The 14,788-nt window shown below is 42.7% G+C and overlaps 1 pseudogene; it reads left to right on the plus strand.

Annotated features, from left to right (window-relative positions):
* Positions 1–8,855: 8,855 nt before the first annotated feature.
* On the plus strand, positions 8,856–8,998 carry LOC129696783 (U6atac minor spliceosomal RNA; annotated as a pseudogene).
* The last annotated feature ends 5,790 nt before the right edge of the window (positions 8,999–14,788 follow it).

Consider the following 14,788-nt stretch of genomic DNA (forward strand, 5'->3'; position numbering starts at 1 on the left):
AAAATTATTTGTTTGTAGTCAAAGGCAAATATGTTCCTGATATTCAGTGGCAAATACAGCAGTGACGTTCTGCTCATTAGGGGACATAGTGAAAAGTAAAATTATTAGATGCAATTCAGTCCTTTGCAGGCCTATGACATGAATCCAAAAATGCACAGCAAATATTTAATCCTGTATATGGAAGTACATTATGTCCCGAGGTTAAAGCTTCAAACATTAAGACATATAAAAGAATATCTCTGCTGCAAATGCAACGTAATGGTACTTGGAGATAATTCCTTTGAAACTTGCAATTATTTTCACCCAGTTCTACAAGTGTCAATTTAATTAATAGTTTACAGGATGGCAGTTATGATTTGTTTTAGGTAACTGCTCAATACTTCACATTGATTTTTACGTTAGCATACCAGATATGGTCATCATTACCACCCGCAGGACATCTCGAGGGGAAACTATTGGAAATTATTTTTACTTACAAATTTTGTTACCACTGTCTTTTCTTACTACAAAATTTCAGTGAAAGCTAAATGAATAAAACAGTGATGATCCATTCAATTTTCATATACTGATTGCAGTCAGCTATCTTGGGATTTACTCGTGCATTTATTTACTGTCTCAGTGATTTATGCACTATTTTCAGATTTGTCTGAAACATAACAAAAGACAATAATTTAATTCTACTAGCTTTGTTGAACTATGGTTACACACCAGCTTAAACAGAGTAAACTAAGAATTAAGAACCCCACCATGAAATACTAATGGCATATCCCCCAGTTGGTTTCAGACAGCTTTAGATCTTTTCATGTCATTGAAAACAGCAAATGAAGCCTGGCATTGTGGGATCTGTACTAATCAAGTATGTTTATTTACCTTCCAGGAAAACCCCCAAAAGATTTCAAATATAATGAACATATATTAAGAGAAACTTAGTGATCATTTAATCTGTTTATATTTGTGCCTCCAAACATAGATTGAACATAACTCTAATTACAAAGGAAAGATTTCATTTTAAGAAGTAGACATTTTATATTATTTACACTTCCATATAACTGATGATTTCTCAGTTTAGAAACACACATCGTATCGACATAAATTATGTTCAGATTCATTATGATATCACATTTTACTCTTACCTTTTAAAATTATTGATTGTTTTATCTCTGCTGATAAGAATTTTACTTTGAGGTATGTTTAAAAATTTGTTTTAAAACTAAAACTTAGAAATTTGATTTATTATGTATAAATTACAGGTGAATCGATGGAAATGAATGAAAGACCAATCATTTCTGAGTGTAATCCCATCTATTGGGAAATTGGACTACAATCTTCATATCAACACACTTAATGCTTTCTCAGGCACCCGTGATGAAAAAAGTGACATCTGATGCCAATTTCCAGTCCGAGATAAAATAGGACTCCAAGGTACAACCGACAATGTTGTGGATCAACCTCAACACAACCATGCTTAGTTTGGCTTAGAGATTCAGCAGGGGAACTGGGCCTTCAGCCCACTGAGTCCGCACCGACCAGCGATTCCCACACATTAACACTATCCTACACACGCAAGGGACAATTTACACATACATAAAGCCAATTAACCTACAAAACCTATTCGTCTTTGGACTGTGGGAAGAAACTGAAGAGCTTGGAGAAAAGCCATACAGGTCACAGGGAGAATGTACGAACTCCGTACAGACAGCACCCGTAGCCGGGATCGAAGCCGCGTCTCCAGCACCAACTCTACCGCTGCGCCACCGTGGTGCCCTATGTTGTTGTTACTGTCACTGTCCATTGGTGTCATTGGGAGGCAGCTTCAGCCCTCTCTCCCTGTTGGTTGCTCAGAGACCTTTGAACGTCCACAGAGTGTATTTGTTGCAGCATTTAGATGTTGGGGTATTCATCCAGTGGGTGTTTCAGTGAATACCACTGGAAGAACGCCATTGCTGAAGGTGTTATGGCAACGACTCATCACAGAGAGAGGGTCAGAGACGACATGAGAGGAGGCAAAGACATGGTTATCATCGAACAGCCTCTTCCCAGAGATGGATGATTCTATCTGGAATTTAAAACTAAAATTTGGAAATTGGATTTATGTATAAATCACTGGTGAATCAATGGAAAACAGGAGTAGAGTGAAAGACCAATAGTTTCTGAGTGATAATAATGATCTCTTATAATGATCAATGCAATTAAAGGCTCAGGCATTTCATGTGCCCACAAAGGCTTCCATTGTTTAGACACAAAATGCTGGAATAACTCAGTAGGACAGGCAGCATCTCTGGAGAAGAGAGGTGATGTTTCTGGCTGAGACCGTTCTACAGTCTGAAGAAGCGTCTCGACCTGAAACATCACCCATTCCTTCTATTTAGAGATGCCACCTGCCCCACTGAGTTACTCCAGCATTTTGTGTCTATATTGAGTGTAAATCAGCATCTGCAGTTCCTTCCTTCCATTGATGACCTGGATCTCTTCATCAACAGGAAGAATTTCTACACCCTCCAATTGTCATTTGTTGTGGATCACTAGAAAGTGTTTCCTCATGGTCAATGCCTTTTTTCTAGGAAGCACACCTGGCACATTCATTCTCAAGTAGTTTACGTAACACATTAGCAGTTAATACCACTTGAATTGGTGTATCCGGGGGAACAAGGGCTACCATCTGTTTCACCAGATCCTCACATCAGTGCCACAGCAGCTGAGCAATCTGGCACTTCATGCTGACCATTGCTTGCCCAGACTTTCACCTCTTAAGGGAATCTACTCTCTCCCAAATGCCATTTCACTCTTAACATAGTTAACAATATTTTCGGGTTCTCCTCATCTTACCTGCCAGGGATATTTCATGTATCCTTTTTGCCCTGCCAATTTCTTTCTTAAGTGTACTGCTAGGCCAGGGTGGCACAGTAGCGCAGTGGTAGAGTTGCCAGAGACCCGAGTTCCATCCTAACAATGAGTGCTGTCTGAGCGGAGTTTTGTACGTTCTCCCTGTGACCGCGTGGGTTTTCTCCGGGTGTTCCGTTTTCATCCCACATTCCAAAGACGTGCAGGTTTGTAGGTTACGTGACTTCTGTAAGTTGTCCTCAGTGTGTAGGATTGAATTGGTATATGGATGATTGCTGGTCAGCGCGGACTCGGTGGGCCGAAGGGCCTGTTTCCGGGTTGCATTTCTAGACTAAACTAAGCTAAACTGAAAAAAGCCTCAGATTCCTCAAGGGACTCACCTGATCGATCCCTATTGCCTACAATTTACATTTGCCTAACCAGTCCCAAAATCAGCTGAGATTCCTTCATATTGCTATCCTTGCCTTTCACTCATGCTGGTCCTGAGCTCCTCTTTATCTCATTGTTAAATGCTGCCCACCTGCCAGTTGTTCCTTTCCCTGAAAATAGCCTCTCCCAATCAACTTTTTGTTCCTGTCTGATGCCATTGAAATTAGCTTTCCCCCAATTTAGCACATATACTTTTAGGACCAGTCCTAGCTTTTTCCATAACTATCTTGAAACTTATAGAATTATGGTCACTAGTCCCAAAGTCCTCTCCCACTAACGTATCAACCACATGTCCAGACTTATTTCCCTAGAGGAGGTCAGGTGTATCCCCTACTTAACTAGTGTCATCTACATATTACTTCAGAAACTTCAGAAACACACTTAACAAATTCTGACCCATAAAATCCCTTTGCACTGAGGCAATCCCAGTCAATATTAGGGAATTTAATATCTCCTGTTATTACAACCCTGTTACTCCTACATCTATCTATTGTTTACCGATGCATATATTGTCTTTTTAAATTCCAGCTAACTATTGCCATTAGAAACTTCCATTTTTTATATCTCTTTGTCCGACCCTAACACTGGATATCCACTCTGGATATCCTCTCTAAGTACTGCCTTGAGATTCTCCCTAATCAATAGTGCACCTCCAATGGCTATAATATTATTATCCTGCACGGTGATCCATACTCTGAGTTCATGTCTTACCTATGTGATGCTTTTTGCATTTAATTTGTTTTGCATTTCCTGTGGAGATGAGCAGATGTGGTTAGTGGAGGGATCCCATTGGAGGTGTTGAAAATGTCAGACTGCTGATGGGGTGAAAGATGAAGAACCCCTGTACCCAAAAGAATGAGGACATCTCAGATGTCCTGGTATGGAACACTACTAGCTACATCTTCCCATCTCCACCCCTTCCCGCTTTTTGCAGAGATCATTTCCTCCCCAGGTACTTTCTCCTGTGACCGCAGGAGATGCAACTCCGTCCAAGGACCCCGACAGTCCTTTCAGGTGAGGCATAGGTTCACTTGCACCTCCTCCAACCTCATCTACTGTATTTGCTGTTCCAGGTGTCTGATGCAGAATGCTTTGCGATAGCAATGCAGCAGTGTCTTTCACAAGCAACTATGCAACCAGTGCTGAACTGTCCTATTCCTTATATTTAGCATTCTTGTCATAAAAAAGATCATGTACTACAGATGCCAAACATTTGGTATAACTCAGAGCCCAGAAAGCTCCTTAATGTTGAATAAACAGAAACTTCATATGAATTGCAAAAGATAATTGACTTAAAATGAAGTCAACAGTAATTTAATTTGATGTACCTGTATGCAAACATATGCTTTGCCAAAATTGATATGCAAAGTAATTTGATCCATGTTGCTGGGTCGTCTTGGTTACGTCAAATTATTCTCGCATGTAAGTCTGTCAGTGTGGAATAAATCTAAATTTATCACATCATAATGCCACAGCTTTCACTTTAAGGGTTAATCTTTTACTGTACAAAAAAGCAATATGGTGAGTAAGATACTGGTGGAAATTCAGGTTTTAAAAGTTCTTTGTTGTGGTGTCATATTATTGTCTTTTATATGCGCAACTAACATTTGAAGTGTCTGTATACTTGAAATTCTCTCATCTTATAATTTTAGGCGTTGATGTGAAGTAAAGACTACAGCTGCAGATAAATAGAGTTAACAAATTGTTTAATGGAACAATCTGCATGAGTGTTTCAATTTCATTTGCATAACTTTGAAAAATGTTATATAGACACAATTAAAATCATTAAAATCATTGCAGTGTTAGCTGCAAGAGGCCACATGGCACAGTTGGCACATCCACACAGTATAGTGCACATTCAAATTTTCTTGATAGGCAGTGTGGTTGGGATTTTTGTTTTCCATTATTATTACTTTATTTTCAATTAATGATTTATTTGTTGAATTTTCATTGCATCTGCTGGCTGCTTGGCATGCAATCAGTCTTCGCATGGTGTGATTCAAGTGGCCTAAATTAAATGTTTTCAGACTTTCTTCCCATAAAAATCAAAGAAATCTCAGTTAACAACCCTCAGGTTTTAAGTTTGTAGGAGGCTGCATTTTCCACTTGATTTTCCCACCCAAATTATCGATCTCCATCTGTGATTTCTAACATCATTTACCTGAATCTCTCCCTTGTTCCAACCACTATGCCTTTACAATCCAGCAACATTACAACATTTTACAAAAGCCTGATCCAGTCTTTCCATTCTCTCCAAGTACCACTCAACTCCTGCTTTCCCTTTCCTGATAAAGTTATGAAATCTGATGCTTCATAATAATGTTTCCCCTCTGGCATCACTGTCTCTTTACTAACCTCCGTAAAACTCCAAAATGGAGCACTCTGCTGGCCCGGGTTTGGATTTATTGGCAGCATGGTCTGTCTAGTACCACACTGAGGAAGAAGGCTAAGGATTCGTGGTGACTCTGACGGTGCAGAGTTGACAGGGAACTTGTATTCCCACATCAAGTGGATGTTGTGCTTCAGCTCTAGTCATAAGGATCTAATTTTACTTCGGAGTCATGTGAGTGATTTCGTGAAGAAGCCTCGCCAGTCCGCATGCGCGTCATTATGTCGTTCGCTTCGCATAGCGAAGCACCGGACTGGCAGGCGGGTCGCTCCTGCCAGCAGTAAGTTTAAACCTACAGGTAAGTTTTTATTTCTTACCAAGTTATGATTTTCTTGCAGGAACCTCTTCTTACAGACGTTTCCTGCCAAATGCTGTAGCGGAGTCCGGACGAGCCACGGGGAAACTGGCTTTGGGCTGTGAGGGGACTCCGGTCCAGGCCGCAGAACACGGGTAGCCAGCGGACGTCGGGTTCGCTACTCCAGCCGCTGACAAACATAGAAACATAGAAACATAGAAATTAGGTGCAGGAGTAGGCCATTCGGCCCTTCGAGCCTGCACCGCCATTCAATATGATCATGGCTGATTATCCAACTCAGTATCCCGTACCTGCCTTCTCTCCATACCCTCTGATCCCCTTGGCCACAAGGGCCACATCTAACTCCCTCTTAAATATGGCCAATGAACTGGCCTCAACTACCCTCTGTGGCAGAGAGTTCCAGAGATTCACCACTCTCTGTGTGAAAAAAGTTCTCCTCATCTCGGTTTTAAAGGATTTCCCCCTTATCCTTAAGCTGTGACCCCTTGTCCTGGACTTCCCCAACATCGGGAACAATCTTCCTGCATCTAGCCTGTCCAACCCCTTAAGAATTTTGTAGGTTTCTATAAGATCCCCTCTCAATCTCCTAAATTCTAGAGAGTATAAACCAAGTCTATCCAGTCTTTCTTCATAAGGTGGTCAGCGGCTTCCAGACCACTGTGGTTACCGTGGAGGGGTAAATCCTCGAGGAAGGCGGTATCACCAGGGTGCCGACTGAGAGCACCGTGGCTACTCCTGTGGGAAGGAAAAGCCATTAAAAAGTGAGGCCCGTGGACTCCAATGAGTCGGGCCAGGAGGATTCCCCTCGCACTAGAAGCAACGTCTGTGGACGTCTGGCAAAGATGGAGCACCTGATGGAGAGGATGCTCCATCACGACAAGCTCCAGGAGGAGTTTTATATCCGTGGGTTACCCCATGGGCCCGTGGCAGCAGCTTCTGTTCAAGGCTGTATAGGGAAGATCTGCTCCATGAAGAGGAGCCTTATATCCACGGGTCTTCTTGGGGGCCCATGGCAGCAGCACCTGTAGAAGGGCTGCATAATGTCTCCCTCATGGAGGAGGTGAGCTTACCTGGGTAGTTTTTTTCTGACCCTGAGGTTGGAGGTATTGCAGAGCAGCATACCCCAAGGCATGAAAGCCAAGAACCAGGGGTGCCAGGCATGGCATCAAAATTCGCCATACCAACTGTGACTGGTGAGCCAATAAAAAGAATATCAGGGCTGTCTGGAAAAGAATAGAATAGTTTCTTTATTGTCATTGTAACATGGGCCATGTACAACGAAATTTAAAATGTCAGCCAGTCAGTGCAGCATTCAAACATTTCTAAAGCTAACGAAACATCCACGGTAAAATAATAAAGATAAGCAAATAAATAAATATCACAGACAAAGCACGCATACACACCCAACCCTCCATCCTTCTGTCGATTTCACCGTTACCACAGTCCCTTAGTCTGTATCGCCCCTGCGTTCCTTGGCGGCTACATTTAGTGCTTTTATAGCAGTGGGGTAAAAACTGTTTTTTAGTCTATTTGTCCTTGTCCTTGTGGATCTGTACCGTCTGCCTGACGGCAACAGTTCAAACAGGGAGTGTCCGGGGTGGGAGATGTCCTTTATTATATTCTGGGTTTTTTTGGTGCAGCGGGAACTGTGTAGGTCCTCCAAGGTAAGGAGAGGGCAGCCGACAATCCTCTGGGCGTTGTCAATGGCCCTCTGGAGCGCTTTCCTCTGAGCCGCTGTGCAGCTGGTGTACCACACGCATACACAGTATGTTAGTATGCTCTCAATGGAGCACCGATAAAAGGACAGCAGCAGCCTCTGAGTGATGTTGTTCTTCCTGAGCACCCTCAGGAAGTGCAGTCCCTGCTGGACCTTTTTCAGCAGCGCAGTGGTGTTCACGCTCCACGTCAGGTCCTCCTCAATGTGGATTCCCAGGAAGCGGAAATCCGCCACCCTCTCTACACAGTCCCCTCTGATGGTCAGTGGTACCATGTCCGTTTTTGTTTTTCCTGAAGTCTATTATTACCTCCTTCGTCTTTGAGGTGTTGAGGAGCAGGTTATTTTCTTCGCACCACACTGTCAGCTGCTCCACCTCATCCCGGTAGGCGTACTCGTCCCCCCCGGAAAAGGCTCCTGATGGAGAGGATGCTCCATCACGATATGCTCCAGCAAGAGGAGCTTTATATCTGGGGGTCTCCTCGGGAGCCTCTGGCAGCAGCACCTATAGAAGGGCTGCATGATGTCTTCCTCTTGGAGGAAGTGAGCACAAGGAGTCAGTTTTGTTCTGACTCTGAGATCGGAGGTATAGCTGGTGAGCAAACCACGAGGCAGGAGCCTGCGGCAGCACCTGTTCAGGCCTGTCTACAAATCTCCCTCTCTGTGGTGGGGAGTGTGAGTGGTCAGTGTAACTGACTTCAAATTCTAAAGTATGTCTGTGGAACGTACTGCAACACATGCGTATGGATTCAAGGGAGTCCTCGCAAATGAAGGTGGCAGAATACCTGGAAGGGGCCAGAGTTCCCCTCATGCTATAAGTGCCAGGAATGAACAACGCTATCAGGGGTGGCATTAAAGACCTGCCGCCGAATCTTCGCTTCAGGTAAGACCTATTCAACAGGTAAAACCAGGATAAGGAAGCAAAAGCTGTCGGTCCAATCAAGGTACCAATGACAAGCAAAGCTTCATAGTTGCGGCAACAACACACCCCATGTCTCCATGGGCAGTAAGCAGTTCACTGAAGTTGGTGGCAGCATGAAAGCTGGGCAGAGGTCTTCAATCCGAGACCCAAGTCGGGCTCAGGAAAAATATGGGCCCATCTACAAGTTTGTAATATTTACACTTGTTTTTGTACAAATGATAATGATAACATTTGTTTAGTTTATGTGTTGTATGAAAGTAGCATTCCCCTTGATAAGGATGGAAGGGAGCCTAGTGGCCATACAACACACAAATGGTTGTGGCATCTAAACCATGGAAAAATGCACAATACTAGGGTTCCAAGCACAGAATTGGGCCAGATTTGTCTTTGCAGGCAAGCTCAGAATTATGTCCAGAGTTGTCTTTCGAGGCAGGCTCAGTATTATGGCCAAGATTGGCTTTCGGGACAAGCTCGGAAATTGGGCCAGATTTGTTGCTCGAGCAGATATGGAATTCGCAGGCGTGGCCTGTTCAGTGTGAAAAAGATGCAGAATGTCGTTTAACTCGCATGTGCAGTATAAAATTTTCAGAATAGGAAACTTTGCATCTGATTTCCTTAGGATGCTCCCATTTACAGAGATCACCAGAGACATTTGAAATGTATCTGGATAAAGTCAATGATAAAACATTGCAAAATGGGTTAAGTTCAATTCCCAGGTTATTTACCAGATTACTAAAACCGATGCTTGGACTGTTCAGAGCTCAAAAACATTTGTTATGTCTTGTCTGGAGGATATTCTAATGCTGTATGTTGCTAAAATCAACTGTTAGAGCCTCAAACTATGTTTAAGCAAATTAAGGTGATACCAACTAGACTTGTTCATCATTGGGATTTGCCTTTAACTATTAATTAGCCTGTGACTCCTCCCTGCGGTTAGATATTGGAATTAATAGGAGCCATGAACAATCTTGGTGTGATAAAACAGCCTTCTATTCACCAAGTATAATTGGCAATGTAGTGGCTGTGATTCAGCTGTACAAGTGGGGGAACTTACATCGTGCAAAGTAGTAATCTCTCAAATGCCATGTAGGTCTTGTGACAGACCTTATGCTATTACCAGCTGAAGCTACCAAGGTCATTATGGTGGACGGACAGTATTCAGCATTGCCACAGTAATCTGGTCAGTGAAATTTCAGTTATTATAAACTGATGGGGCTCTAAGGTGGAAAATTATGAATGCCATCTAGTTTAGAGGCGGAGGAGACTTGCATCAGTTAACAATTATTCAGTTATTGGTATGAACTACCTATAGACACTAGGTGCATTCTATAGGTTAAAGGGTTATTGAGATAATATGCATAATCTGCATGCTCAACGTTAAGTTGATACAGTATGGTGGTGGCATATGTTAGTCACATGGGTGCAATCAAGACAGAATATCCTGTAATAATTTACCTAATCTCATTTTACGTTGGAGTATCATCACGTACAATCAATGACAACACAAAATGGGTGTTGGATCACAAAGCATTTAGTGAAATTATGGCTCAATGGAACACCGAATCGATATGTTTGTTTCCAGGCTCATTTACCGGTTGCAAAAATATGTGGCATAACAGTGGCAAAAGATTAATTCTCGCTACAAGGAGAAATAAGTTATGTTTGTCTCTCTTCATTTTGCCTCATTAGTCGGGTCTTGCAATAAAGTCAGCAACATCCCGCTTTAGATTGTCATTCTGTCTGACTGGCCTATGTAGCCATGTTCCCGCTTTGACGGGAATAATAGTACAACCTTTTACGGCTATTCTAAACATAAAACTTGCTGGTTCAGCCTGTGGCTCGGGAAACCAGCCTCTGCATGATAAAATCAATTTATTGACATAGATTCTGAGTAGACCGCTCCTGCGGCTCGGATTGTCAGACCGATCCATGTATGTGCTCGCTGCAAAGGTGCAGGGATAGCACCAAGAAAGGAAAGCATTACATTTCCTCTTCAGGAGATGGGAAGCGTGTGTTTAAATACTTATGTTACGTCTAATACGGTACAGATAACTGACGTCTTGGAGTTCGTTTCAAATAGGTCTTTGACAATAAATTAAGTTATAGGACCATTAACTGTGCCCAACGTGTCTTCCCATCATATTTGCTGCAGCAAAAGGGACCCACTCTGTCAGGTTTCACCCTCTGATACACAGTTATAAAGGATATCTTTCACACAAGTTTTCCCAGGACAAGCGGAGCCGCTCCAGATCATTTTCAACCTGAGCTCCAGTCAGGGAGGGTACCGGGTCTGTGGAAAACATCATGTCTCGTGCCAGTTCCCAAAGCAGGGCAGCCGACTGAGATCAACGACTACAGACCGGTGGCCCTTACATCCCATATCATCAAAACAATGGAACGGCTACTCATTCGTCTCCTGAGACCACAAGTCCAGCACGCACTCGACCCACTACAGTTTGCATACCAGGAGAACATTGGGGTGGATGACGCAGTCCTCTACATGCTGCACCGGATCTACTCCTTTTTGGACAAACCCGGTGGCTATGTGAGGATTATGTTCTTCGACTTCTCAAGTGCGTTCAACACCATCCAACCCCTGATTCTGAATGACAAGCTTAAGAAGATGGGGGTGGATTCCACATTTATCTCCTGGATAGACGACTACCTGACAGGTCGACCACAGTTTGTCAAGCTGGGGGACAGTGTCTCTGGCACAGTGGTGTGCAATGTTGGAGCCCCACAGGGAACGGTTCTGGCCCCGTTCTTCTTCACCCTGTATACAGCAGACTTTAACTATAAGTCTGACACATGCTATGTACAGAAATACTCAGATGATACAGCGATTGTGGCATGTGTACGGAATGCGGAGGTGGAGGAATACAGGAACTTGACCAGTTCCTTTTGTGCCTGGAGTGAAGAGAACTGGCTCATCCTGAACACAACTAAGACTAAAGAGATAGTGGTTAACTTTGGCAGGTCCAAGCTCCCCCTTCAGCCGGTCAACGCTGCTGGGGCTGACATTGAGGTGGTGCAGACATATAAATACCTTGGAGTGCACCTCGATAACAAACTGGACTGGTCTGTCAACTGTGACTCCCTGTACAAAAAAGGCCAGAGCAGACTCTTTTTCCTCAGAAGGCTCAAATCCTTCAATGTGTGTAATGACATGCTGCACATGCTTTACAACACTGTGGTTGCAAGTGTTATTTTCTACGCTGTTGTCTGCTGGGGCAACAGCATTAGTGCAAAAAACAACAAGAAGCTGGTCAAACTGGTTAAACGAGCTAGCTCAGTGCTGGAGGGGAGAGCAGACTCTGGGATGGATGTGCTTGAGAGGCGTATGAGGCACAAGGTGCAGGTCATCCTGAAAAACCCCGGGCATCCCCTTCATGTAATTCTGGAGAGTCAAAAGAGCACTCGGAACAACAACTGGCTCCTCTCCCTGCCCTGTAGAACGGAGCGGTTCAGGAGATCCTTCACCCCTGCAGCCATTAGATTTTATAATTCGGACCGCTAGTCTGTAGGGGGATGCATAGTGCACTTTCAGAAGTTGTAAAATTTGGTTGAATATGCATGGATGATTGCTGATTGAATTCTGAACAGTGTTGCATGAGTTATTGTCTAACTCAAACCCGATTAAGGGCAATGGACATGTATGCAAATTAGCATCATGTTGTTAATAACCCATGTCTTTTCTACCATTTATGGTTTATCTGTTTAACTGTTTCACACACAGATTCGTTTACTGCATTAAACCACAGAGCGTTGAAGACTTCACATAGTCACTCACGTGACTTCGATATAAAATAGAAAGATTAAACAACGACTTACCGTTTGAAGTTTGATCTTTATTTTATGAGAAGTTGAAGTGAGGGACTACGTGCCCTCCACTCCCAACCCTGAATCTCATAAAGATCATTTGGTAAGTCAATGGTTATTAATCTTTCTATAGTTAAAGTTTGTGCAAGTGGTCTGTGGTTTCTTAGAGTTGCTCTGAAGATTGACGCGCATGTGGGCTGCCGGCTCTTCACGTAGTCCCTCACTTCAACCTCATAAAATAAAGATCAAACTTCAAATGGTAAGTTCTCATTTATTCTTTCTATTAAAATAGATCTTGCTTCAGAAGTTTCTGGTTATTATAAAGTTCGTATTCCGAAGTTGTTTTCAAGCACTGGCTGGAAACATAGGCTAGGAGACAGCAAGGTATTATCGGAAAGGTAGTAACCATTTTCAGCAAAGATCCTATAGTAGCAAGGTAGATCACTCGACGAAAAAGATATAGTACGGTCATGGGCAGATTCATGGGTATTTTCAGCCCCATTTCCGTAACCGGCTTCCGTCTCTGCACCAAAGATCCCATAGCAGAACAAGTATACTGGTGCGGAGACGGAAGCCGATTACGGAAACATCCTTGTAAAAATAAAAATTCTTATGTAAAAATCTTCTCCTCATTTTCAGAATTATAATTTATTAACACAAACTGTTCCCCTGCAACGTTGAATACTCTGGGGGGGGGGGGGGGGGGGGGCGAGGGGCAAGGTATATCTCCACCTTTCTTTTTCTTTTTTCTTATTTCTATATCTTTATGCCACACTACTTTTGTAGTTTAGAGGTCTTTCTTTTGTTCTGTTTCAATCTCTTTTCACTTTTCACTTTTTTCCTTTCTTGTTTTCTTTTTCTTCTTTTTTCATTTTCATAGTTTAGGTTATAAAGTTAAAAATGCTGTACAATAATTGTATAATTTTAGATGCCGAATGTTTTATCTTTGTACAATTGCTTCTAATAATAAATAAATAAATAATTGAGCCGATATTTTTAATATCACGTAATCTTCCAACTGGCAATATCTTGTCAAAATATTGGCAATTACTCAATATTTCTTTTAATTACCTTCACAAACAGATTTTTTAGGGTAACCATCAGCCTTTTGAACCACACTGCACAACCCTAACCACAACTCTACCGCAGCAACAAGCTATTACAGATTTTGTATAGATCACACAATGTACTTTGGTTTGGACGGTTATGATCTGGTTACCTAGTGTTATCGATAATTTGTTGTATTATTGAATATTGTTTATTTCTTTGTTGTGTTAATAGCCCTGTAAATCCTCAGAAGGTAAAGGGCCTGTCCCACTTAGGTTATTTTTAGACAACAACCAGCGGCTGTCATAATCGTAGCAGGTCACCGAATAACCGGCGACTGGACTCCCTTTCGATATAAAATGAAATATTACCGGAAATAGCAGGGGACCGCGGGTCAAAGGAGTTGGAGGAATTGAGTGAAATCCAGGTTAGCCAGTGGTGTTGGGTAAATTGAATGGATTAAAGGCCGATAAATCCCCAGGGCCAGATAGGCTGCATCCCAGAGTACTTAAGGAAGTAGCTCCAGAAATAGTGGAAGCATTAATAATAATCTTTCAAAACCCTTTAGATTCTGGAGTAGTTCCTGAGGATTGGCGGGTAGCAAACGTAACCCCACTTTTTAAGGAGGGAGAGAGAAAACGGTGGAATTACAGACCAGTTAGTCTAACATTGGTAGTGGGGAAACTGCTAGAGTCAGTTATTAACGATGGGATAGCAGCACATTTGGAAAGTGGTGAAATCATTGGACAAAGTCAGCATGGATTTACGAAAGGTAAATCATGTCTGACGAATCTTATAGAATTTTTCGAGGATGTAACTAGTAGCGTGGATAGGGGAGAACCAGTGGATGTGATGTATCTGGACTTCCAGAAGGCTTTCGACAAGGTCCCACATAAGAGATTAGTATACAAACTTAAAGTACACGGCATTGGGGGTTCAGTATTGATGTGGATAGAGAACTGGCTGGCAAACAGGAAGCAAAGAGTAGGAGTAAACGGGTCCTTTTCACAATGGTAGGCAGTGACTAGTGGGGTACCGCAAGGCTCAGTGCTGGGACCCCAGCTATTTACAATATATATTAATGACCTGGATGAGGGAATTGAAGGCAATATCTCCAATTTGCGGATGACACAAAGCTGGGGGGCAGTGTTAGCTGTGAGGAGGATGCTAGGAGACTGCAAGGTGACTTGGATAGGTTGGGTGAGTGGGCAAATGTTTGGCAGATGCAGTATAATGTGGATAAATGTGAGGTTATCCATTTTGGTGACAAAAACAGGAAAGCAGACTATTATCTAAATATTGGTGGCCGAC

Source organism: Leucoraja erinacea, chromosome 4 (assembly GCF_028641065.1).
Source record: "Leucoraja erinacea ecotype New England chromosome 4, Leri_hhj_1, whole genome shotgun sequence".
Lineage (NCBI taxonomy): Eukaryota > Metazoa > Chordata > Chondrichthyes > Rajiformes > Rajidae > Leucoraja > Leucoraja erinaceus.